Here is a 26,967-nt window from a genome sequence, read left to right as displayed (position 1 = left end):
CACAGTCCATAATGTTTAGATCCCTAGAGTTTATGGACACTTAAAGTGCATCTGGCAGTTGCCCTTAACCTTACCAATTTGCTGTTCTACCAATTTTGACTAGGGCTACATCTGATGATTGTCTTTAAGATTACCAATGTACTATTCTGCCAGTTTTGACTAGGGCTACATATGTTAATTCTCTCTAACCTTTTTACTATTCTGCCAGTTGTCACTAGGACTACATCTGTTAATTGTCTCTAACCATACCAATTTATTATTCTGCCAGTTTTGACTAGGGGTACATCTGTTAATTGTCTCTAACCATACCAATTTATTATTCTGCCAGTTTTGACTAGGGGTACATCTGTTAATTGTCTCTAACCTTACCAATTTGCCATTCTGTTAGTTCTGACTAGGGCTACATCTGTTGATTGTCTCCAACCTTACCAATTTACTATTCTGCCAGTTCTGACTAGGGCAACATCTGTTAGTTTTTTCTAACCTTACCAATTTACTATTCTGCCAGTTTTGACTAAGGCCTCTAACCTTACCAATTTACTGTTGTGTCAGCTTGGCTAGGGCTACATCTGTTAACTGCCTCTAATCTTATTAATTTACTATTCTGCCAGTTTTGACTAAGGCTACATCTGTTAATTGTCTCTAACCTTACCAATTTAATATTCTGTCAGTTTTGACTAGGGCTACATCTGTCAATTGTCTCTAACCTTACCAATTTACCATTCTGTCAGTTTTGACTAGGGCTACATCTGTTGATTGTCTCTAACCTTACCAATTTACTATTCTGCCAATTTTGACTAGGGCTACATCTGTTAGTTTTTTCTAACCTTACCAATTTACTATTCTGACAGTTTTCACTAAGGCTACATCTGTTAATTGTCTCTGACCTTATCAATTTACTATTCAGTAAGTTTGGCTAGGGCTACATCTGTTAATTGTCTTTAACCTTACCAATTTACTATTCTGCCAGTTTTGGCTAGGGCTACATCTGTTAACTGCCTCTAATCTTGTCAATTTACTATTTTGCCAGTTTTGACTAAGGCTAAATCTGTCAATCGGTGAGGCTACCAATTTGCTACTCTGCCAGTTCTGAGTAAGATTGCAATGGCCAATTATCCCTACCCTTATAAATTTGCTATTTTGCCAATTTCAACAAGGGCTGCTAAGTTAAAGAGATCAGCTTATCATCATATCCATAACTCATTCAAGTTTATAACACCTTTTTTGTATTCTTCCAGGTGACACCCATATGTCCTTATGGTGTCCAGACCTCTTTTTGGGCCTGGCTTATCTAACCAAGTGACATACCAACTAATAATAGGCAGCATTAGAAGGTGAAAAGATATAATAACAAAATTACATTTCTTCTTCTTCTTTTGGCTTTTACCGCTTAGGGGTCACCGCAGCGGATCACCTATCTGCTCATGATTAGCAGTGGAGTTTTACAGTGTCGATTTGCCAGCCCGGTGCCCAATTTTCCACAGAAGGCACACACATTCACACACTCATGCCTAGGGCAAATGTATACTATCCAATCCACCTAAAGCATGTCTTTGGGATGTGGGAGGAAACCGGAGCACCCAGCGGAAACCCACGTGACCACAGGGAGGACATGCAGACTCCGCACAGAAGGCACCCCAGCCAAGGATCAAACCGGAGAACTTCTTGATGTGAGGCAGCAATGCTAACCACTGCACCACTGTGGCCACCCTAATAACAAAATGATACTAAGATTGTTAATTTAGGATGTCATGTGCTAGAGAAATTAATCAATTAATTTGTCACTTTTTCATGTTTTCATATTTATGTTCATATTTTTATAGGTCAGAGCCCTACATATTATTGCTGGGCATGCTGTGAAATGCTAAGATGGTAGACAGGAAAAGTCATTGTTAATGTTCATTTATATCACATTATACCCAAGATATTTCTAGATGACTGTTAGCAAACATGAAAGTTAACAATATTTCCATATATACTTAATATTTCAAAAACCTTACTTACAAACTGTTGCAAGACATCAGGTGAAACCTTAGATGTTCTTGAAGAAAGCTGTCTTTGATATTTGCTCTGTAAGTTGCACATCTATAGGGATATTCAGTCTTATTTATATTACTAATTGTACAATTAGGCATGTTTTCATATTTCTGTAAATAACTCTATAAATATGCACTCATTGAGGAATTTCTTGCTGTCATACGAAACCTTATGTCTAGTTAACAAAAATGGTTTACCAGTATATGTCTAGGTTGTACAGTTTCTAAGATTAAAAAAACAAGGCAAAGCTATGTTTAGAAAGGAACCCGCAAACACGTTTTCTAAGTGCTTTTATTATCTTTAATGTTCCAAAAAGAACTTCATAAGAAAAGTTTGCGAAACACACATACCTTTTAAAAAGACATTCAAATAATCATGTGATAAAGACAACCAATGCAAATAGTCTAAAAGTGGGCATTGCAAAATCATAACACTACTGGTTACTAATCTTTCACGTTCTAAAGTGCATGCAGTTAAATTTGCTTAAGCAGTAGGGTCTATGTTAAATGTTCGAACATCTAAAATGTCGAACATTATATGATGTTCGAACATCAAATAAAAAAAAGTGAAAAAAAGAGAAAAACATTTTAACAGCATAGGCAGGAGGGCACCCCCCCTACTTAACTATACCAACTCCGAGACAGCACTTCATGGCAGAAAAGGGAAATTCTCCCTATCTGCACCATACAGCGCTGTTGAAAGTATATCTTCGAACACTCAGAATTTTGAAAATTTGGTCTCGACCATGTAACATTCGAAATTTTGAGTGTTCAAAGGTTTGTCAGGTACCCAAGCAGTATTACTTGTTAGCAATTGATTTGTAACTAAAATACCATAAAAATGTAATCTTCAAATCCTTTGTCTTATTAAAAAACACTTGATCTTAACTGATTCATTTAAACCAGGCAGTTTATCAGCATTCAACCTGATCTGCCAGAGTGTCTCTTTACACTCTAGTAATGTCTTAATGTCACCACTGAAATCCTTGACAGAAATAGAATCTAATACAAAAAAAGAATTTGTATTAATTAATTTAATTAATTATTTGTGTTGTATTAATTTGTATTAGATTCTGTTTCTGCCGAGGATTTCAGTGGTGACAGTACTACAGTGTAACTAGAGTTCTTGTTGAAACATTAAAGAGAACAAAAGTACTAAGAAAAAGTGTTTGCGGGTTCTTTTCTAGCCATAGTTTCACCTTGTTTTTTTTTAGATTACCAGTTGTTTAGTAATTTTTATTGGTATCACAGTTTCCAAGATATTACAATTTGTTTGTGAAAATTTAACAAAAATATAATTTGGTGTTTGTGTGCATTATAATACATTAAATTATTTATGGAAAGACTGAAAGCACTGACTACTGACACTGTAAAGAATACTTCTTACTAATAACATTTCTGTTTGTATAACTTTAATAGCATTTATTTTTCACAAATTATTTGCATTTGTTTGTCTTACGCTTTTTAAGTGTATTTTCCAGAAAATGCTTTGGAATGCAAGTGCAAGCTTCTTCAAGTGTGACATTCCACATCACATAGGTGTTAATGAGATAAGGGAGCATGGCTTCCCATTCATACAACAGAACTCCTAGTGAGGAATCTATCCATCACACAAAAAACCTCCACTAGTAGGAGTTATCCCCAACATACCTCCTTTTTCCATTTGAAAATCATCGCATATGTATCATTCATATTCTATATATATATATATATATATATATATATATATATATATATATATATATATATATATTCATTTAATACCATCCATATCCAAGGGAGGTCATATGAGGAGTCTTTCCCCACCACAATTTTGGAAGTATTAGCATCCCATGAAATACTGATGTCATCAGCCCAAAAGGGAAGCAAAGTGGTCCACACCCTGCATTCCAATGCAGGGAGATGTGCCATGCCCTATTCCAAGGACACAGGTAGTCTGCCCCTTTCAGTTAACTAGTCACATTACTGCACACCAGGCCTCATTCTAAAATTTGTAAAAACTTTGGCCTGTTCCCCCTTTATGCCTAGCCATTGGAAAGGTTTTTGGACTTGACTCTGCTACTTTATGTTGTAATGTGCACCCATCCTACCCTTCTAAACCTTTAGTACCACTCCAATACCTTTACTACCATTTTTTCTTTTATTATTTATTCTTAGGATTGTAATATGCCTAATACTACCATTCAAATCCTGCAGCAGAATTCTGAATTGTATGCTAAGCGATCAAGAATCATCTTTGTAAGGTGGACCTCTTCTGAATTGAACTAGACTTGTCTCTTTTTTTAAATTCCACATGCTGCAATGCCATAAACCATACGATGTTAGCCTGTGTACTCATTGTCGTTTTTACATATTGTCTCTCCTTTGTTGTACCTGTGATATTGGCGGACTGTTCCGGCCTGGTCTATTAATTATCATTGCCCAAACATCAGAACATCAGGAAATCTCATTTTTAACAAAATGATGGTCTTGTACCTAGAAGCATCCAGTCTTTTCTTAGAGGTGATTCAGAAATTGTTCTTCCTCAAGTGCAATATTACTATGTCCATGGTCTTTTTAATTCTTCAGCCAACTGCTCCATGACATATTGCAGTTTATTCCAAATTATACCATGATGGCTGCTGCAAAACAACTTCAACCTTCCTGCATCTCTCTTTGGTGTGTGTACCTTATGTTTTAGAACAATACAAAAATAAACCTCCAGTAAGCCAAACTACTTTATAACCTGCAAAACGAAACACAAGCATTAGTAAATGCATTATGATTTTTTAACTTGGTCCAACCCAACTGCAGTACCTCTTCCCATACTCCTTACTCACCCCCTGTTTTAGATACATGTAGCATATTTAAAGACATGCTCACCTAATGTACTACAAAAGGATCCTTGATGCTCATCTCTCCTTCCATTTAATAATGTCTACCTAGACACCATATTTGACAAAATCTGAAGTTTGTCCCAATCTAAAAGTGTGTTTTGAGAAAGGAGTCAGGTTGACTCCCACAGACTGCAAAGTTTTTTTTTTAATGTGACTTCTTCCAAGGCTGCCACAAATGCTGGCTCAGTGGGTCTCATTTCCCCTGTTTAACCTTAGAAGAGTGTTTCCATATCTAATTGGACATACTAAATTCATATCACTCTTCCACAGTATAACATGCTTCCCTTGACTAAATTTGCCCATTTTGGATGCTCTTAACCAGTTATAACATGACCCTTTGAAATTACACATTCCCCAATATCAGTAACTGAAGAAATTTTTTCATCAAAAATTAAAAAAGGGCTCACTTATTCAAAGTGCTCCATCATACAGAAATACAGCAGGCACAGTCATAGTAGCATATGCAGCATAATATTTGCTAAGGTTATAAGATCCCATTGAGTGGCCCAGTAAAAACTCTTGACTCAGAGGTTGCTTTTGACCAGACTTTCACATTCTACCTAGTACAGCCATTCATCCTCCTTCATACTGTCACTAATTGGCAAAGTCCACAGGCCCTTTGCTGAAACCAGGTTTTACTCTAACCGTCCTCACTGCCTTCCTTTATTGTAACCTGTTCACTAAATAGCATTATCACTAAACCAAGCAAATGCTTCCTATCGTGTTGAAGCAGTACACTTACAAATGACATAAAGGGTCAACATTTTACATTTTATGCTTTCTGGATGCTGGTAGCCGAGATCTACCTCTTCAACCAACCAGCTTGCTTCATCCAAATTCCTGTACCTCATGTGACACCATCAAGTGAAGCCAATCCACTGCTCTTGCTTGTTTGTGGAACACATTCATCTATAACCAGGAAAGGCCTCAGTTTGATTCAGTTACTTCTCAACACTTATTACAAGACTTGGTCAGTTAGGGTTTGCAAAAAGGATGGAGGGACAAGCTAAAATGAAGGACAAATTGTGATAAACAAGAAATAAATAATTTATCTAGATAGTATGAGGCCCAGATGGGGTAAAATAAGAGGGGCACTGAGAATGTTAAGGGAAAACCAGTGTTCAATAGGCATGGCACTCATGGAGTCCTTTGTTATGGGCTTCATTTCATCTAAGGCTGGCCGTGTTGATTGCATTCAAATGTCTAAGGTGTATAAAGTCCATTTTGCAGCTATAATGATTTGGCACTTAGGCAGTCTGTAGGTGAAAGTGACTTACCCCCATCTTTCATTTGTTTGTGTATTTATTTAATTGAAATGAAATAAGGTACAGCTGCTCTCCAAAGGTCCCGATTCCAGAAAAGAAACAAAACAATACCGAAAATACAGGACAAGACCACCATTATGATGCACATAAAATTCCAAGGTTTTTATTGTCTACAATAAAAACCTTGGAATTTTATGTGCATCGTAGTGGTGGTCTTGTCCTGTATTTTTGGTATTGTTTATTTAATTATTGACATTTGATAACTGGGTCAGTGGGCTGGTAACAAATACTTTTCCGCCATGACCCAGGCTCATAAAGGCAACAGTTTAGAACATGAAATATGCAGAGATGCCACACTAATCAGAAGAAAATATAAAACAGGTAACTGTCATTGTCCTGTCTTAATAAACCCCCATTCCAATTAGCCCCACACTTTAATTTGCTTCTTGCAGCCCCACCTACTTTGAAGTCACCAACTATCACTGCCTGTCACTGACTTAATTTCTTCTACTCATCTCCTGTGATATCGTGGTTTCACCTGGAGAGAAAGCCCTACACTAATCCCATTCAGAAAAAACTTTGCATCCAACCCATTAGAGCAATCCTTTAATAAATGCTCCAACGCTCACAATCTGACTGGTATGCTCATTTTTATCTTCTCCATACCTTTTAAACTTCTAAGCTCGACCTCTACCTCTCTAAAAAGTACCCACACCTATTATTGAGTCTTACTAAGACTTCAGCTAGTGTCAGATTTGTATCATGTATCATGTAGAATCTGCCAAGAGATGACAATATTGCAAATAAGTATGAATACACTCCACATTTGCCAATGGGTTTTAATGTATGATACATGTGAAAACCCACAATAGACAGAGAGAGTACTATCATTACAATAGAGCCATGTTTCAGTGACTAGACAATTGTGGTTATCTTTGAGGCTAAGTAAGGTCTCAGGCTTGCATCATTTATTACTTAGACTACTAGCATTGAACTGAGTTACATTTAAGTTTTCCTAACTGCAATGTGTTATGTTGGAATGGCAATAAGGTGAATTCTGCCTAAAGAAGGCTCAACGGTGAATAGTAAAAGATTTGCAAAAGCCATGTGGTAAGAGGTGCAGGCTACCCCAGATCCCATGCAGACACACAAAAGATCCTCAAGAATGATAACAATTTACTAGCCAACCACTGAAACTAATTATTTTATCTTTGAATTTAGGTATTATTCTTGGTGAAGATGATATGGTGCAAATAACAGGGCCATTTCTTCCTCAGAGGCTAGAGGGGAGAGGTCAATGACCATTTGTTGCATCTTCCCCAGGGAAGAACCCTAAGATGATCACCTCGATGTGGGCAACCATGATGTGATATTCATATTTGGGGCAGCAAAGGGGCCTAAAAGCTGTAACAGCATCCCTAACTCTAGCACCAGAGGCATCTACCAATCCCAGTGTTCTTATCCAATCTAATGAGTGCCATGTACATGTGTGTCTTAAAATGGAGTCACCAATCTCTAAGACTTTACTAGGATGAGCTCCAGGTTTATAGGAGCTTAGAGATGAAGGCTTACAATCCAGGTGATTAGGCTTGTGTGCAGGATTGGATATCATAATAGCATTGATGTTATTATGTTGAGGATGGTGTCTTGGAGACCTAAGAGGCTTAGAGAATAACTTTTTAACTACCTCAGGATAAATAAGAATTATCTCATGATGCTGTGGTGATGTGGTGCAACTATGGAGCTGTATACTTACAATAAATGGGATGGAGAGACTTGTCTCTAACTTAGATAAGTAAGTGCATCCCTCCCAGGTGCAATCCAGTTGCATTACATGAAGTGGGTTGTCAATAAATATGAATTGCTACACTACCGCAAAAAGCAAGTGCTAATAAGAAGGCCAAAGAATGTTGATTCTCCATAGTAGATGCCATTTTATGTTCTATAAATGTAAAATAAGTGCAGCATTTTAGACAGACCCCAACATTAATAAGACTAGTAAGGCTTTAGCACCTTAAAGCTAAACACGTGTAATTAAGTGGAAGGCTAACAATTTCAAGGAAATGTCACAAACAGCAGCAATGCTTACGATAAGCAAATTAAAACAATGAAGCCATATGTATGTTACATGACTTGAATAGCAAAGCAACTGCAATCAAGATATAGTCACAGAACAAGTATAATTCCGAAGAGTTTCGACAGTGATGATACCAAGAATAACAACCAGTAAAATTAATGCACAGCAAAAATCTAGACTCGGTAGTTGAAATGGTATAACAATAGGTTCATTTCCAGAGATCTTCAAACTGATTGGTGTCCACCCCACACATTTAGGTGTGCTCTGCTTCAATCCTATGCCATTCTAGGCAGATAAGTACAATACTTTGCTACACTGAACTTGTATTTACTGTTTAAGAGGGCTGCTTGTTATGTTCTTGTGTTAGTCACTGTGTCTCTGTACTTTAAATCATTTTAAAGTGCTCCTGAAATGTACTACTGTTTGTTGCTGATTGATGCAATTTGTGAGCATTCCTTAGCCAGTGACAAATGTATTTGCTTGCTGGTTACTGTATTTCTGCACTTTTTGCTACAACAGAGTTGCTATTACATTAGCAAGGACTAGGTCTGCACTCTAGTGGCAGTAGAGAGCAGACTGATCTCATTCTGAGCTTGGCAATGACTATTAGCCAACTTTAAGTGTAATTTGGTGATTGGCCAGAGGACCATTTTGATTGTTTAGTCAATTTCTGAGCCTGTATAAGGTTGGTGCTTTTGCACAGCTGTGGACTAATTTCCAGAAAGCTTATCAAATGCTTGATGCCCACACCACACATCTGAGAGTGTTCTGAATTAATCCTTAATAATTTGTCGAATTGCACTTGTATGCGGTTATATTTTTTATTATTTGTCGTATCTGCACTTTGAATTTGATTAAATGTCTAACAGCAGCATAAATGCTTATTTAAAAGAAAACAAAGACATTTAGTTAATAGCAAACCAAGAATATATGCATTGATCAGCTCCAACTTCTAAATTGTATTTACTGTTACAGGCTACACACTCAAGTGCGCTAGCCTTTTAGAGCTTTGTTAGTGTATTTTGCTGTGCTTTTTTTACTTCCCACTTCTAAAAAAGGAAAAAAAAAACTAGCTAGTACCAAAATTCTATCTGCCTCCTCATTTCCTGCCTTTTCCTTAAACCAGTATAGTCCAGATCCCAGATTTGCTGATTTCTGGACTGTGTTTTGTGTTGGGAGTGGACCAGACCTTGCAGAGATAGAGGGAAGTCTTGCAGGCTATCACTGGAAGTGGTAAGCTCTGAACAGCCTATCTATCGCTAGGGGAGTGGTTTCCAGCTCTAGTTTTCTTGTACTATTGGCCGTTTTGGGCTGCTTCTATCCCTTTCAACTTCCTGCTTTAAAACCCATGTTTGTGCTCTTTGTACCCAGAAATAGCTTAGAGCTACTTGTAAGCACTATATCATCCTTAAATTGCTGTAGCACTCAACCTTCCTTGCCTAGTAAGCCCAAAGGTTCCTAGAATTTATAAACTCAAATGCTATATAACAACTTGTTACCACTCCCACAAGAGGGGAAAACATACTGGACCTGATCATCACCAACATGGGGACACTATGCTCCAGACCAGAAGTGTATCCCTCACTGGTAAGATCAGACCATAAACTAATCTCACTGGATATTCACATCCCGACCCCACCCCCTGCCCAGAAAACCACAGTGAAAAACTTCTCTAAAGCAAATTTCACACGCCTCAAAACCGAGGCGAAATCCTTCAAAGCCCCCGGGCCTGTGGAAAATACGGCCCAGACCGCAGAATCCTTTATAAACGCATTCTATGAACACTTTCAGGAATGCATGGATCATGCAATCCCAAATAAAACCAAGACCCAATCCTCCAAAGGCAGATGTCCTGTCTGGTGGACCCCAGCCATAAACAAACTATACAATAGAAGGAGGAAGCAATTACATGATAGAGCAAAATTCCAAAAAGGGAAGGCATCTCTGATCAGTATTAGCAAAAAACTACGGGCACTCATAAAATCGTCTAAGGCCAGCTTCGAGAGAAAAATTGCACAGGACACTAAGGATAATCACAAGGCTTTCTTTAGTTATGTTAGGAACCTGGGTGGGAATTCCCAGATATGCTCAGAATTAGTCCAAAATGACAAAAAATACACCGAGCCCACAGACATTGCCAACATCCTAGCTGACAGGTTCAGTGCAAACTTCTCCCCCCCTCCCCACCAAAAGGCAAATATCTATCCCAACAGAGTGCTGCCCCCCTGACATCTCAGATGCTCAGGTAAGAGCCGCCCTCACCAAAGCAAAAAACACAGCATCAATGGGACCAGATGGTGTCCTGGGCTGCGTCCTACATGAACTCCAAGAAGAGCTAAACCCAAACATAAAACTACTGTTCAATCTTAGCCTTACTACAGGATATGTACCCAAAGAGTGGCGTACAGCAACAGTGGTCCCTCTCCATAAAGGTGGTGCCACAACGGATCCTGGAAACTATCGCCCCATAAGCCTGACTAGCTTGGTCTGCAAAGCTATGGAAAGGATCCTCATGGACCTCATAAATAAAGATATTGGGGACCTACAGACACTGGATCCTACCCAGTTTGGCTTTGTTAAGGGCAGATCCTGCCTCTTAAACCTGGTCGATTTCTTTGAAACAGTCACCAAGGCCATTGACGAGGGGAAGGTGGTCCACACAGCCTCCTGGACCTCGCAAAAGCCTTCGATACAATACCCCACTCGGGCATTATAGATAAGCTCACCAGCTTAAATATAAACCCCTATGTCACTAGATGGGTTGCAAACTGGCTCAAGGACAGAACCCACATGGTTAGAATTGCTGGAGCCATGTCAGACTCCAAACCAGTTACAAGTGGCGTCCCACAAAGCTCAGTCCTGGGACCTCTCTTGTTCGATATATATTTCTCGGCGGTACAGGCCAACATGGAAGGACTGTGGCTGACCAAGTTCACAGATGACTGCAAACTGGGCGCCATAATCGACTCTTCAGCCGACACAAGCATCCTCCAAAAGGGCCTCATAGAAACAGACAACTGGTGCCAGAGCCATGGCCTCAAGCTAAACACCAAAAAGTGTATAGTCATCCCCTTTGGCAAAAACAAAGTGCCCACAAATTACCACATATGTGGTAATCCATTAAGTACAGAAGAAGTCATTAGGGACCTGGGGACCCAAGTTGATAGCAATCTTTCATTTGACAACCACGTGGCCAAAGTGGTTAGAAAAACATTTTATATAGCCCACCTAATCATGAAGGGATTCACATCTAGATCAGGGAGGTCATCGTGCCTCTTTACTCATCCCTCATCAGGCCCATAATTGAGTACAATGCCCCTTTTGGGATGTACCTTACCAGACACCTGCAGCAACTGGAAAGACCCCAAAAGTACCTCACCAAGAGGATCAAAGGGCTCAAACAGATGCCATATGCTGCCCGGTTAAAGAAACTCCAGCTCTACTCAGTGGCATACCACCTGCTCAGAGGCGATCTGTGCCTGACGTATAAAGCCATGTCCAACCCGGAATTAATGGACATGCTGCACCTCAGAAAATCCAAATCCCATCGAGCTACACGCTCGAGAGACTTGAACCTCAGCACTGAAATAAATAGGACATGCTGGAGGGACAGATTAATAACCCAGAGGCTCCCTTCACTCTGGAATAAAATCTCAGTCCAGGTTAGGCAGAGTCCCACATTGACTCTCTTCAAGAGGAATCTTGATGAGTGGATGGGAGATCGTAGGTTTACCCCGGCTATCACTTCTGTGTCACTGTTAGACAGAGGCACAGTATACTAACCTCAAAAAAAGGCATAGCAAAATTAATTTAAAATGGGTGGCGAAAGCCAAACACACTCTGGCTAGGCTTATAAATGCCCTAGGGCAGATAGCCTAGTATGAACCTATGAACCTATGAAAACAGTTCCAGTACTTAAAATAAATAAGTTCTTATCAAGGCATGTCCAAGGGTCAGAGCTCCAGGTGTTTTCTCCTGTCCACCTGGTGAATCTGGGCATCTTGGGGCAATGGAGCAATTGCCTCATGTACACAGACAACCCTCTCCTCCTACCACCCAACACTACAACCTGCGAGAGATGCACTTATATAGCCAAGCTCTCTCCAACCAAGACTGAACTAGTCAGTCAAGAGGAGAAGGTCAACACCCGCACAACACCACACTCAACACATAGTCCCTCAAAACCTTTACCACCAATACCCACACATAGCAATGCCAAACACGCATCTACAAATGCAGAGGTTCTCAATGTAAATCTAAACAGGAAACAGAGACCCCCAAAGCAGATATACAAACAACCAACACCCACCAACACAACCAAAGCAACACTTAGCCCAAAACACCAGTGTGCCACCCAGCAACAGCCCATAAGGCAAAACAAAGTACCTAACGCACTAGTCATAAGTGACTCTGTAGTCTGGCACACTGACATCCCACTCACCAGGCTGAATAAAGAGAAGATTACAGTCAGCTGCTTGTCGGGTGCCAGAATTCACCACATAACACATGCACTCAGGTCATTCCACAACAGGTATGATTATGACTCTGTCATCATCTATGTTGGTGTGAATGACCTGGGATGCACCTCTCTGGACTACATGAAACAAGACATGAAGGAGGTCTTGGATCTGGTATCCCAGTCAGGCAAGACCCTAGCCCTGAGTAGCATCCTGCCCTCACCCAGAATGATACCACAGTACAAGGACAAAATGATTGACTTCCAACAATTGGCTAAGTTTCTGGTGTCATTCTACAGGGATCCAGCATCTGTCTGCCTGGGACGACATAGTCAACAGACGACAATGCTTTGTCAGAGATGGTCTGCACCTGTCATCCCTGGGATTCCGGATACTGGCTAAGGCTCTTGCCACCCCTATAGTGCCTTTTTTAGGCAATGTTCAAATGCTAAATTTGGAGAGCATCGACATCTGTGCAATAACAGAGACCTGGTTCAAGGCTCCAGAGAGCACCTCTGCATTATCAGGCTATAATTCATACCACACCTTTCAGCCATCTAACCTGGACTGAAGCACTAAAGGCAGAGGTGTATCAATATTCATCAAGGATATCCACATCTCCAGGCTAGTTGCTCAACATAATGCATCCGAAATTATCCAAGTGCAACTATCACTGGGCAAGACTGCAATCCAGGCTGTAGCTTGTTACAGATCACCCACCATGCCCCAGGATTCCCACTCTTCATTTCTTAAGATATTGGAAAATATTAAGGTACAACCCAATACATTAATTATGGGCGATTTCAACTACCCCACCATCAACTGGGAAAGGTACTCATGTACCAACTCATTCGCTCAATGTTTTTTGGAATTCATAAACTCCAATGCCTTGGTTCAGCTTGTCCACACTCCCACCATGGGCAGCAATATCCTGGACCTGGTCATTACCAATATGGGTAACCGGTGTTCCACGCCAGAGGTCAACTCCTCACTGGTCAGATCCGATCACAAGCTGATCACCCTAGACATCCACATCCCACCCCCACCCCCATTAAGGAAACCACCATCAATAACTACTCCAAAGTCAACTTCATGCTACTTAAGACAGAAGTGGCAAACTTCACGACAGCCACCCACATGGATAACAGAAGTACGACTGCTGAATCTTAAGCAAATCCACTGTATAAGCACATACACAAGTGCATGGATCGTGCCATCCCCAACAGAACCAAAATGCTATCCTCCAAAAAAAGGAAGCCAATCTGGTGGTCCCCTTCCATAAACAAACTCTACAACAGAAGGAATAAGCTGTTGCAAAAAACAGTAAAAACCCCAGATTGGAAGAACTCCCTGGTCAGTCTCAGCAAGAAGCTGAGATCCCTTATAAAACCGTCCAAAGCCAGTTATTGAAACTAAAACTGCCACTGATTCCAAAGACAAGCACAAAGCGTTCTACAGCTATGTCAAGAATCTCAATGACAACACTCATATCTGCTCTGAGCTGCAGCAAAATGCCACTAAATATACAGAACCAACCGATATTGCCAACATCCTGGCAGATAGCTTCAGTGCTAACTTTACCCCCTCTCACCCATCAAAGGGCCCATCTTAATACCAGAAGAATGTAAAGCCCCTGTTATCATCAATGAACAAGTAAAGACCGCCCTCTCCAAAGTCAAAAACACAGCATCCATGGGACCAGACAACATCCCAGGCTGCATACTGCACGAACTACAGAATGAACTGGCACTCCACCTAAGTGCCATGTATAATCATAGCCTCACCTCAGGCTATGTGCTTACTGTATGGCATACAGTGACTGTTATCCCACTCCACAAAGGGGGTGCTACCACAGACCCTGGTAACCACCATCCCATTAGCCCAACGAGCCTGGTCTGCAAGGCCATGGAACGTATAATCTTGGAGCTTATAAACAAAGATGTAGGTAACCTCCAAAACATGGACCCCACTCATTTTGGGTTTGTAAAAGGTAGACCATGTCTACTAAACCTGATTGATGCCTTTGAAACAGTCACGGGAGCCATAGATGAGGGCAAGGTAGTGCACACAGCCTATCTTGTCCTTGCTAAAGCTTTTGACACCATTCCCCACTCTGGAATTATTGATAAAGTCACTAAACGGGGCATAAACCCCTATGTCACAAAATGGGTAGCCAACTGGCTAACTGACAAAACCCACACAGTAAAATTTGCTGACTCCAAGTCCAACTTCAGATCATTGACAAGTGGGGTACTACAGGGTTCAGTCCTGGGTCCTCTCCTGTTTGGCATCTACTTCTCTGAAGTGCAGGCCAGCATAGAAGGTCTTTGGCTAACAAAGTTCACAGATGACTGCAAACTGGGAGCCATAATAGAATCACCAAATGATGCTGACATTCTACAAAAGGGACTCACAGAGACAGATGCTTGGTGTCAAAGTCATGGCCTCAAGCTCAATGCTAAGAAGTGCATTGTCATCCCCGTTGGAAAAAATGCGGTACCTATGAACTACCACATAAGTGGTAGCTCACTAAACACTGAAAGTGTGATAAGAGACCTCAGGACACAGGTGGATAGTAGTCTCTCCTTTGATAACCACATCACCACAGTAGTCAGGAAATCCTTCTACGTGGCTCACCACGTCAGGAAAGGGTTCTCCTCTAGAAAAAAGGAGGTCATTGTTCCACTCTACTCATTCCTCATTAGACCAGTTATAGAGTTTGGCATGTATCTCACAGGGCATCTACAACAATTGGAAAGGCCACAGAAATACTTCACTGAGAGGATTACCAGGCTCAAACAGATGCCATATGCAGACCATCTCAAAATCTCCAGCTCTACTCCATCGCATATCACCTACTCGGAGGCGATCTCTGCCTAACATACAAAGCTATGTCAAACCCAGTGCTGTTCGACATGCTACACTTAAAGAAATACCAATCTCTCCGTACCACACGTTCCATGTACCTAAACCTTGTCACCACAATAAACAGAATACGCTGGAGAGATAGATTCCTGTCCCAGAGACTCCCTATACTGTGGAACAAACTCCCCATTCCTGTCAAGCAAAGCTCCTCATTGGCCCTCTTTAAGAAAAACCTTGACGACTGGATGGAAAATAGAAAATTCACCCCGGGGATTACTTCTGCATCACTGCTTGACAGGGGCACAGGAAAATAATTTTCTTGGGTGGCGAAAGGTAGTGAACCGTTTTGGCTATTCTTATATAGGCCCCAGGGCTGATAGCCTAGTACTTACCTATGAACCTATGAACCTATGATTCATCTTTAAAAAGGAAAAGAAAAAGAACATACTATGTATCCCACATTTATCAACTATACTAGTTTCTGAAAAACTAATTTACATAAATTCCAAAAACAACATTGCAAAAACAGTGAGATTATGAGCTGTTAATCAAGTCTACCATTGAGAGGTAGTCTTCCCATAATTATCAATATACATTTGTCATACTTTGGAATGAAGCCTTTCTGTCCAGTACTTTTAAAAGAATGTAAAACATTATGTATATGCTCACCAAGAAACTAGTTAGTCAAAGCCATCATTTTTTGTTCTCCTTAACTACTTCCACTGTTCACTGCACAAGAGTTTCACTACAGTAGACTGGACACAGCAGATCTCTAACAAGGGTAGGAAGTGGGACTACATTTTGGGAACTATGCCAAACAATTCCAGTCCAGTGGAATTACTGCCCTGAATGTTTCCTCTATCTGTTGAACTGGAATTGTCCGAAATATGTTAATTAATTTTGGGGCATTTTCAAAGTGTATGAATATGCTATGACCCCATATTGACCCTACCTCTAACATTGACTATCTGATTTCATCTTAATTCTTAGTTGTCTGCATGGGGTCATATGTCAGCAAAATATAATATCCATCTGCTGGCTTTAGTACTTGGGCCAGAGTCTGACTGTTTGGGATGCATGCCACATGTGTTTCCATTCTGCACTGGTCAAACATAGCCCTTCTTGCCTCCTCTATCTTGTCATTATCAACTTCTTGCAGGCCATGACCTTCCTTTCACATAACTCTTCATATAATTTATAGACTCACTATTCCTCTACTAATACTACTCAGTTTCCCCACAAAAAAGTATATTCTTGTACAGATAATTTTATTATGTTATTTATTTATTACCAACATGTATTGAATTATTGTGATAATTTATGAATAATAAAAAAAATTGGGAAAAAAATCACCCCTTTTGCCTCCTTTGCTGGGGCTATATGTCTCATCCATATATGAATAATCTATCTGTACAGAAATCCCTCATGTTCTTCTACTTCAAATGCTGTGCAGATCATATCAAAGTTCATAAGCTTGGAGTCATTTTTGATCTCAAGAGTTTGATCCCATTACCAAACCAATTCCATATCCAATATTCTGAAGCTGGCCTACTGATTAGAGATTTTACTCTAAGGTGGTATCACATGATTCTTGAGGGTCTCTTTTCCCATTTTAAGCTGCTTATCTCCATACTGTCATGGTATACATCAGACTTGCAGTGCTAGGGAGTAATATTCTTTCATATTCAACTCCATCCCTTCCTTTCTTATAAAGAAGGACTATCTTATTATTTGACATATCCAAAAAGGCTATGACATAACTGGCCAGATGTGGGAGGCCTTATCCTCTGAAAAGTTTTGGGTTATAACCTTGGATGCTGTTATTCTGTCTTCCATTCTCTCCAAAACCTCTAGAATTAATTAACTGCTGCAAATACTCTAGCACAGGGTGTTTAGCTAAGATTGGAATATTCCTAGCAAAGTATAAAATATAAGGCATCAGCATCACTTGCATTGTCATATTTCCCTTGTTAGAGAGCTGAAACTGTCAACTTTATGCTGGAAGGTGTTTATTTCACCAATCAGCTCCTCCAGATAGCCATCAACTGTGCATCGGAGTATTCCTTTCAGTTTTAATACAAGAAATTTGACAGTCTTCACTACCGAAATCCCCCAGCTATCTAATTCGTAATCCAATCTGCCACAATTGATCAACGCTGATATTGAGAGATTACATTTCCAGCCTAAAGCTTCCCCAAACTATGCAGAAATGTCCATCACTTTCCTAGTACCTTTGGTAAATTACTTTTCATCAAAACACAGTCATCAGTGAACAGCAAAAATGAGCTGACAGTTTCATTCTATGCCTCTCAAGTCCTTAATACCAGATAACTCAGATGTGATAATTCCTCTATAATTCCATAATGAACAAGAATAGATCTGAAGACAGAAGACAGTCTTACCTAGTTCCTCTTCCCATTTATGTATGCTTCAATTGACCATTACTCTAAAGATCAGACTGCAATATAGACCTTTGATAAGATTGATAAAATTAGACCCACAGTTTCTATAATCCAGTAACTTAAATAAGAAGTCTAACCTTATTAACTTGATTACTTCATTAATGTCAAATAGCACTATTCCTGATATTTTCTCATAGTCACCATAATTATGGAGAAAAACAGCCAGCTCCTATTAGTTTGTGGAAAATATTCCTACCCTTGACAAACCCATTCTGCCCCTTCTAGATAAGTTATGGAAGGAGGTCATCCAACTTCATTGTCAATACTGTATGCTAACAAAAATGTTTTAAGTGGATAAGGGATATGCATCTATAATCCCCTTACCATAGGCAAGCCCTCACTAATTTTAGGAACTACCATTATGATTGCCTGATTCCATTCTGGGTGTAGGCTGTCCAAAAATGTTATACCTTCATCAGGACCTGCTACAAGTTGTCTTCACACCATTTATAAAGCTTCAAGGGAAAACTATCAATATCCAGTCTTTGCTATAATTGATCCAAGTGACCGCCCTTGTTATGTCTCTATACTGCATTAGCCTATTTAAGTTTTCATTCCCCAGGGGGCTAATTGGCTAGGCTTGAGACACCAGCAAGTTCCATAAACTAATCTTCACCTCCTGGAATGGGCAATATAAAAAGAGGTACAGAAGACTCCAAATGCCTGGAAAAGATTGTACTTCCCTGTAATAGTCCCCCCTTAGGTTTTGCAATTGTTCCAGTGAATGGTTGTTGAATATATTGCCTAAAAAATATGAAAAACATTTTGAGTCTCCCTGCCATCTCAGCCACTGGAATTAATTGGTCTTTCCTAAACACCTCCACCTCTATATTAGATAGCAATTTCTGTCAACAGAGTTGCTTCTAGAGCTAGTAATTCATCAAAATCACCCAGGTCTGATATTTTCCCTTGGACCTGGATCAGTTTACTGTTCTTCAGCTCTAGGGTCCTATCCCATTCCATGAAGTATCTGCGAAGGGCCATTTTGCAAACCTCCCATCAAAGTCTATTATGAGTGACTGGTGCATGATCCAAGAGTCCTATCTCATGGAGCATAGGGGAATGGACCTCACCTCTGAATTTTTCTGGCATTGAAATAAATTCTATCCTACTTTGTTGTTGAGCCAGATTTTCAGAGAAGGAAGGGATGTTGTTATTTGGGTGGAATTCCCGCAACATAACTGCCCACCCATTAGTAGCCATCCACATCTTTAAACCAGACTGACATTGTTTATGATATTCCTTCTTCTCATATAGTTTATCTATAGAATCATTAAGCAACAAATTGAAATCCTCCATTAATAAGTAAACCTTGGCCTGGGCAACTATTTCCTGCTAAATACTGAGAATTTCAGTGGACACATTTTTATCATCCTCACAACCCAATATTTTGGTCATATGAGACTCCATTGTGAAACACATAAATATCCCACTAACTGGTCTGAGTAAGGAGAGAGTCATGTCAATTGCTTATCAGGCGCAAGGATATGTATTGAACCACAGGTACTAGAATGACTTAGTCATAGATTATGTGGGTGTAAACAACCTGAGAAGTACTTCCTTGGACTATACAAAGAGAGAGAGAGAGAGAGATGCTAGAGCTTTCAGACTATGGAAACCCTCGAAACTATTAGGGCCCAACCCAACATTCTTATAGTAGGTGACTTCAACTAACCCTCCATCAAGTGGGAAAACTACTCATGCACCGATACACTGGCCCAACGCTTCCTGGAATTCATCAATTCCAATGCCCTAGACCAGCTCAGTCTTACCCCCACTAGAGAAAGAAAAATCCTTGACCTGGTTATTACTAACATGGGAAACCCTTGCTCTACACCAATAGTCAATTCCTTCCTGGTTAGATATGACCATAAACTAATCACCATGGAAATCCACATCTCACCCACACCCCCTGCAAAGGTAACCACCATGAAGAACTTCTCCAAAGCTGACTTTGAACTCCTAAAAACAGAGGTGGCTAACTTCACGGCACCCATGTCAACGGAAAACAGATGCATGACTGCAGAATCATATACCAATGGGCTGTACGAATATGTACATAAATGCATGGAACTAGCCATACCCAACAGAACCAAGACGCTCTCCTCCAAAAAAGGAAGCCAATCTGGTGGTACCCTGCCACTAATAAACTCTACAACAGAAGGAAAAAACTGTTGCAGAAAAAGGTTAAGTCCCAAGACTGGAAAAACTCCCTTATTAGCCTCAAGAAAAAGTTGAGATCCCTTATCAAAACCTCTAAAGTCAGCTATGAAGGTAGAATTGCAGCAGACACTAAAAACAACCACAAAGCCTTCTATAATTATATCAAAAATCTCCACGGTAATACCCAGGTTTGCTGTGAGTTACTGCACAATGGTACCTCCTATACTGAGCCAATAGATATTGCCAACATACTGGCAGACAGATTCAATGCCAACTTTACCCCTCTCTCCCTTCTAAAGGACCAATCACAATACTGGAGGAATGCCAGGCACCCAGCATTACTGCAGCACAGGTTAAAGCTGCATTGCCCAAGGCCAAGAATAGAGCTTCTATGGGACCCAACAATATACCTGAATGTGTTCTACATGAACTACATAGTGAACTAGCACCACATCTATGTGCCCTGTTCAATCACAGCCTCACCTCAGGCTTTGTCACTATTGAATGATGCACTGCTACAGTCATCCCTCCCCTTAAAGGGGGGCGTGACTACAGACCCTGGGAATTATCCCTCCATTAGCCTGATGAGTCTGATATGTAAGGCTATGGAGCACATTATTATGGACCTAATTAACAAGGATATAGGGAGTCTCCAAACACTAGCTCCCACGCAATTCGGTTTTGTAAAAGGTAGATCATGCCTGCTCAAACTGGTTGACTTCTTTGAGTCAGTCACCAGAGCTGTGGATGAAGGGAAGGCAGTTCATACAGCCTACCTCGATCTGGCCAAGGCCTTTGATACCATTCCCCACTCAGGAATTATTGATAAACTCACCAAACTAGGCATCAACCCCTATATCACTAGGTGGGTTGCAAATTGGCTCACAGATAGAACCCACAGTATGAAAGTTGCAGACTCAAAGTCAGACTGCCGACCAGTCACAAGTGGAGTCCCACAGGGATCTCTCCTGGGTCCTCTCCTGTTTGGCATATACTTCTCAGAAGTCCAGGATAACATGGAGGGAATATGGCTGACCAAGTTCGCAGATGACTGCTGTCAAAGGAAAAAACTTCAAAGACCAATACACGTAAGGTTCAGGTTAAGGCACTTTAATTCTTGCAGCAAGGAGACAAAAACATGCATGGAAAAATACAGAGTTTGTCTAACTAAAATCAAGAAGTGAAGCCATTCTTATACTATTCTTACAAGACATTGCCTACTGAAGCTGACGTCATTAATCACAAGTTTGCAATATTGTTTTCACAGCAGATGTTGCTCATGATTTTCTGCTGATATGATATAACATTTCTAGATTCATGAGAAAACTTTGGAAAAATAACATGGCCTTGGAGACCGGCAGCTAGTTGCAATTATTTCTACAGTGCTGTGATACATTTCAAGGTACTCTACTCATTTGAGCACAAAGCAATCACAGATTATAGTTCATATTCAAGCGGTCTTTGTTCCACTTTATCTATCCTTCCTACAGCTGGTTATGTTCTCATAACACAGACAGGGCTAATTGCCTAAGTTTAATAACATTATAGAAAGCAGTATTGTTCTATTCATTATTTTCCTAATCAAGCAGAAAACCATCTGCTTCTCAGTACATTTCCTAAGATATAAACAAGATATTAGCTGTGCTGACAAAATACAAGGTCAGAAAGCATTTGCCATTAATATGGATTTGTTCAGCATAAAGCAGAATAAATGTATTAACCCTTTTGGGCTTCTAAAAAGGCACTAGTGCACACATATTAATACATATGTTTCTAACAACTGCAAGCTGGGAGCCATTAGTAACTCCCCAAGTGATGTAGACATCCTACAGAAAGGCCTCACTGAGACCAATGACTGGTGTCAAAACCATGGCCTTATGCTTAATGCCAAAAAATGCATCATCATCCCCTTTGTGAAAAACTCAGCTCCCACTAATTACCACATTGATGGAAGTCCACTGAACACTGAAGGTGTTATAAGAGATCTGGGGACACAGGTTGACAGCAACCTCTCCTTCAACCACCACATTTCCACCGTGGTCAGAAAGTCCTTCTATGTGGCACATCTCATTACCAAGGGTTTTGCATCCAGGAAGAAAAAGGTCATAATCTCTCTCTCTACTCTTCCCTCATTAGGCCAATCATTGAGTATAATGCCCCATTTGCCATGTACCTTACTAGACACATGCAACAGCTGGAAAGGCCACAAAAGTACCTCATGAAGAGGATCCTAGGCCTTAAACACATATACATGGACAGACTCAAAAAACTCCAGCTATTCTCTGTCTAATATTGTCTACTAAGAGGCAATCTCTACTTGACTTACAAAGCCATGTCTGACCCAGCTTTGTTAGAAATGCTACATCTAAAGAAATCCCAATCCCTCTGCACCACATGCTCCAGAGACCTCAACCTCATTACCACAATCAACAGAACATGCTGGAAGGGCAGGTTCATAACCCAGAGACTGTCCATGCTCTGGAATAGATTTCCCATACATGTCAAGCAGAGCACCTCACTGGCCCTCTTCAAGAGTAATCTTGATGAGTGGATGGGAAATAGAAAGTTCACCCCGGGAATCACTCCAGTGGCTCTACTTGATAGAGGCACTGGGAACTAACATCGGACGGCACAATGCCAGGCACTTTTATGGGCTAGGCTTGTAAAGGCTCCAGGGCCATTAGCCTAGTACACACCTATGAACCCATGTTTTCCAAGCCTGTATGAGCCTAGTTTTCAGCAGTATTCCACCTTCTCCAGTGGTATGCCACAAAATTAACAGAAGATAATAGACTTTAATAATTGGCTTAGTTTCTGGTGTCACCTGAAGAGGGTATAATATTTGTCTGCCATGCTGCTTTGTCAGAGACGGTCTGCACCTGCCCTCTCTAAGCTTTCAAATATTAGCTAAACCCTTGTGCACCCCCAAAGTGGCTTTCTAGGCAATGCCAACCTAAAAATCTTCCAACATAGTTAAACCTACATAGAATGATCTAAACATATTACTTCTCAAAGCTATACCTCTGAACAAGAAACTCCACATCCTCCAAGCTCTCCTCACATTGGAGAATATGGATATCTGTATGGTTGCTGAGACATGGTTTAAAGCCACAAAGATACCTTGGCAGTTATGAGCTATAATACTTTCCACACATTTAGACCATCTACTGCACAGGAAGAGACAAAAGATGAAGAACTCTCAATTTACATCAAACAAAAAAACACACCTCAAGATTGGTTAAACAGTATGATGCACTTGAGTTTCTCATCAACAAAATCCCATACCATATCTTGACAATATATATATATATATATATATATATATATATATATATATATATATGGTTTACAATTAGAATCTCGGCATACTATTGTACGGCTATGAAGTATTCGAACTACAGATGTTTGAATACTTCATATGTGTGCAGGTTAAAAGAGCGACCATTATATTTGCGAATGGACTGTGCATTCACAAATATGAACGTTCGAAGGGATGTACAGGGATCGCGGTACAGTGTGGTTAGGGAAATACATCCCTTTCCTCACTGTAGTGCAATCTTGGATTTGGAATATATAGTTAGGGGGTGTGGGGGTGCAGGGGAGTTTGCCCCCCCCTGCATAAACTGGATGTTAGGTGTGCTAGTTAGGGAGTAATGGCAAGGGTGGTATTGCTGTTAAGTGCCGAAAATGTTGTGTCTGACATTTTCAGCATTAACAGCTGATTTTTGAGATTAGGATGGTTAGGTGATGTGTACTTTTGATGAATTAGTTCGCTGTTAAGTACGTTTTTTTTTTTTTTTGTGACTTTCAAGATTTCAATAGTAAACCTATATATATATATATATATATATATATATATATATATATATATATATATATATATATATATATATATATATATATATGTGACCCATGAAGCCCATATCACATACTTCAACATACTGGAGACTCTCCCCATTCCACTCAATGCCATATTCATGGGAAACATTAACTACTATAAACTGGGAATCATACATGACCTCAGACATGCAGACCCAGAGATTCCTGGACTTTATCGATACAAACATCCTGGACCAGCTGGTCTGTACACCCACTAAGGGAGCTAACATTGTTGACCTGGTCCTGAAAAACATGGGGAAACATTGCACCCCCCCCCCCCAAGTGTAATTCCCCCTGCTAGTCAGGTTAGAATATAAAGATATCTCCTATGAAATTAAAATTAAATCTAGGACCCAGCTAACCTTGATACTTTTAATAATTATTCTGAGGCTAATTTTTTACTATTAAGTGACACCACAGCAACAGTCCAAGCCCTCCTCCCCCAGCCCTGAGATCCCTGCTACCTATGCTGAACTGCTCATAAAACTCTGTACAATCATGTGAATAGCTGGACAGAGACAGCTGCACCTACATATAATAAGCATAGTACAGCCTCAGAAAACAAGCCACCCTGGTGAAATCCCAACATAGATTGTATAATAAAAGAAAGAAAATCCTGGTTAAAAGTAAGAAGGGCTATGTCTAGCAAGGTAATAACTCCTTTGTTAATCTAATCAAGCAATTCAGGGGGCTAATCAACTCTACCAAAGCCACATTTGAGGCAAATAGCCTCCCAGACAAAGGACATTAAGCAAGCAAGAGGAGAAAACACTTTGACTTATAAACTATGTTCATAGGTATATAAACACTAGACTAATGACCACCAGGGCCTTTATAAGCCTTGGGAATGATAATTTTGGTGAGCACTAGGCTAGCTGCCCTTTTGGGCCACTGAAAGCCTAACCAATGTCCTTTGAAAGTGAGACTTAAACTCGGTATCTTTTGTTTGTAAGGTAAACACCTTAACCATTATGCCAACCCCCCGGGAGCTGTAGATACTTAAGCATAGTCTCTACTAGTAGAGGTTGCAGTGGAAATACTACAGGGAACTGTAAGAAGTAGAGAGAGAAGTTTGATAGCAAAGGTAGCAGTAAGCACTACAGGGTGGCATTAAGTGGGAGAGTGAGAGGTTAGATAGCACAGATGGAGTAGCCATAAAAGGAAGGATAGTGGGAGATACTATAGATGATGAGAAGTGAGATTAAATATTAAGGTATTGTGTATCACTCCCATGGTGTGGAACATCAGCAAAGTCATGTACTAGATAGGAAGTATTTTAGGGAATATTTAAAGGCTTGAAGGGAATTATTGGTCCTGAAAGCTAAAGGGATAGTATTTCAAGCTTTTGTAACACCACAGGAATGCAAACAGTAATCTGCAGATCTGGATGATCTATGGACAGTGAATTAAGTCAGAGTATCACAGTGGACATTTGCAGGAGTATATTTGTAGGTTTGCTTTTAGGACAGGACAAGCAATGGGGTAATGAATAATTTTATATGTGGAGAGCAAATGAGTACATTTTAAGTACTGGGGTAATTTAAGCTAGTTGAGTCTTTAGTATGATACAGTGATGGGTTCGGTAATGAGTAATAGCTGCAAATTTGACAGCTTTATTATGATGTTGTTTGAGTATTTACACAACAGAAGTCTGAAGGTATGTGACAATGGGAGCACCGCAGAGAAGGGAAAACAGGAGATAAGCATTGGCTAGAGTGATTGTAGATGTAGCAGTCAGGAAATTTTTTATTCTAAAGAGTAAACTAGTATTTATGTGTTTTTAAGACATTTTGTATATGGAAATTAGATATGAGGTTATTATCTATTAAAATACCTAGTATTTTAGTGTGGGAGGCCATTTTGATGTTGGTGTTATTAAGGGAATGTATTTTAAAGTTATTTTTTATGGGACAGAGATCTGGGACAGAAAAATAATAATATATTTTGGGGGGATTAAGCATGAAAATTGTGTAGCCATTTTTCTGTAGCAGTAAAGGATTATTGTGTAAATTGTTGAATGTGTGCTGAGTTATTAGATGTACAAATAAGTGCTGAGTCAGTGGTAAACTGCATGAGAGAGGCATGCTATGTACATGTATGGAGTGAGTCTGTAAGAATATTAAATGAAAGAGCACCAAGGATAGATCCTTGTAGGACACCAGTATTGACAGAACGGAAGGGTGAGAGTGTGGACTGCCATTTCACTGATTGGTGTCCATCACTGAAATAGCTCTTGAACCAAGTCAGGACATCTTTGTTAGAAGTTTGCTATGACAGATTTTATCAAAAGCCTAGGACAGGTCGAGGAATAGGGCAGAAACTATTTTGACTATGCCAGCAAATGTTAGTAGAGCTGTACTGGTACACACTGAAGGTTATAAACCTTGTTGAGTAGGAGTTAGAAGTTGTTCCTGAGTGAAGTAATGTTGAAGTTGCTTGTGAATGTACTTTTCTGATATTTTTTGAAAGAAGGGATATGATTGTTATTAGTCTAAAATTTGTGGTATCTGTTGAATTTCTACCTTTATGAAGAAGAAGAATATATGACTTTTTTCATAATATGAGGATATAATGGATCTCTTTATAAAAATAGACACAGGATAGGCTATAATGCTTACTGCCATTTTAAGAAATTCAATGGGTTATCAGTGTAGGTACAGCAGATTTTATTTTATTTAAGATTTGTTTTATAGAGGCTGTAGGCATCGGTTGTAGGGTGAAAGTAGATGTTCAGGATTGTGTTTGTTCACAATGTGGAATGGAAGGACTGAAATCTTTTGTAACAGAAGATACACTGTCTATAAAGTTGGTAGTGCACGGTATATCAGAGTCTATTGATGTACTATTTGGGGATGGATTGGGATTATATTTTTGCCCTGGTTGTAAT

Source organism: Protopterus annectens, chromosome 14.part0 (assembly GCF_019279795.1).
Source record: "Protopterus annectens isolate FY-2018-M chromosome 14.part0, PAN1.0, whole genome shotgun sequence".
Classification (NCBI taxonomy): domain Eukaryota; kingdom Metazoa; phylum Chordata; order Ceratodontiformes; family Protopteridae; genus Protopterus; species Protopterus annectens.
The sequence above is the reverse complement of the archived record's forward strand: the minus strand, read 5'-3'. Positions refer to the sequence as shown.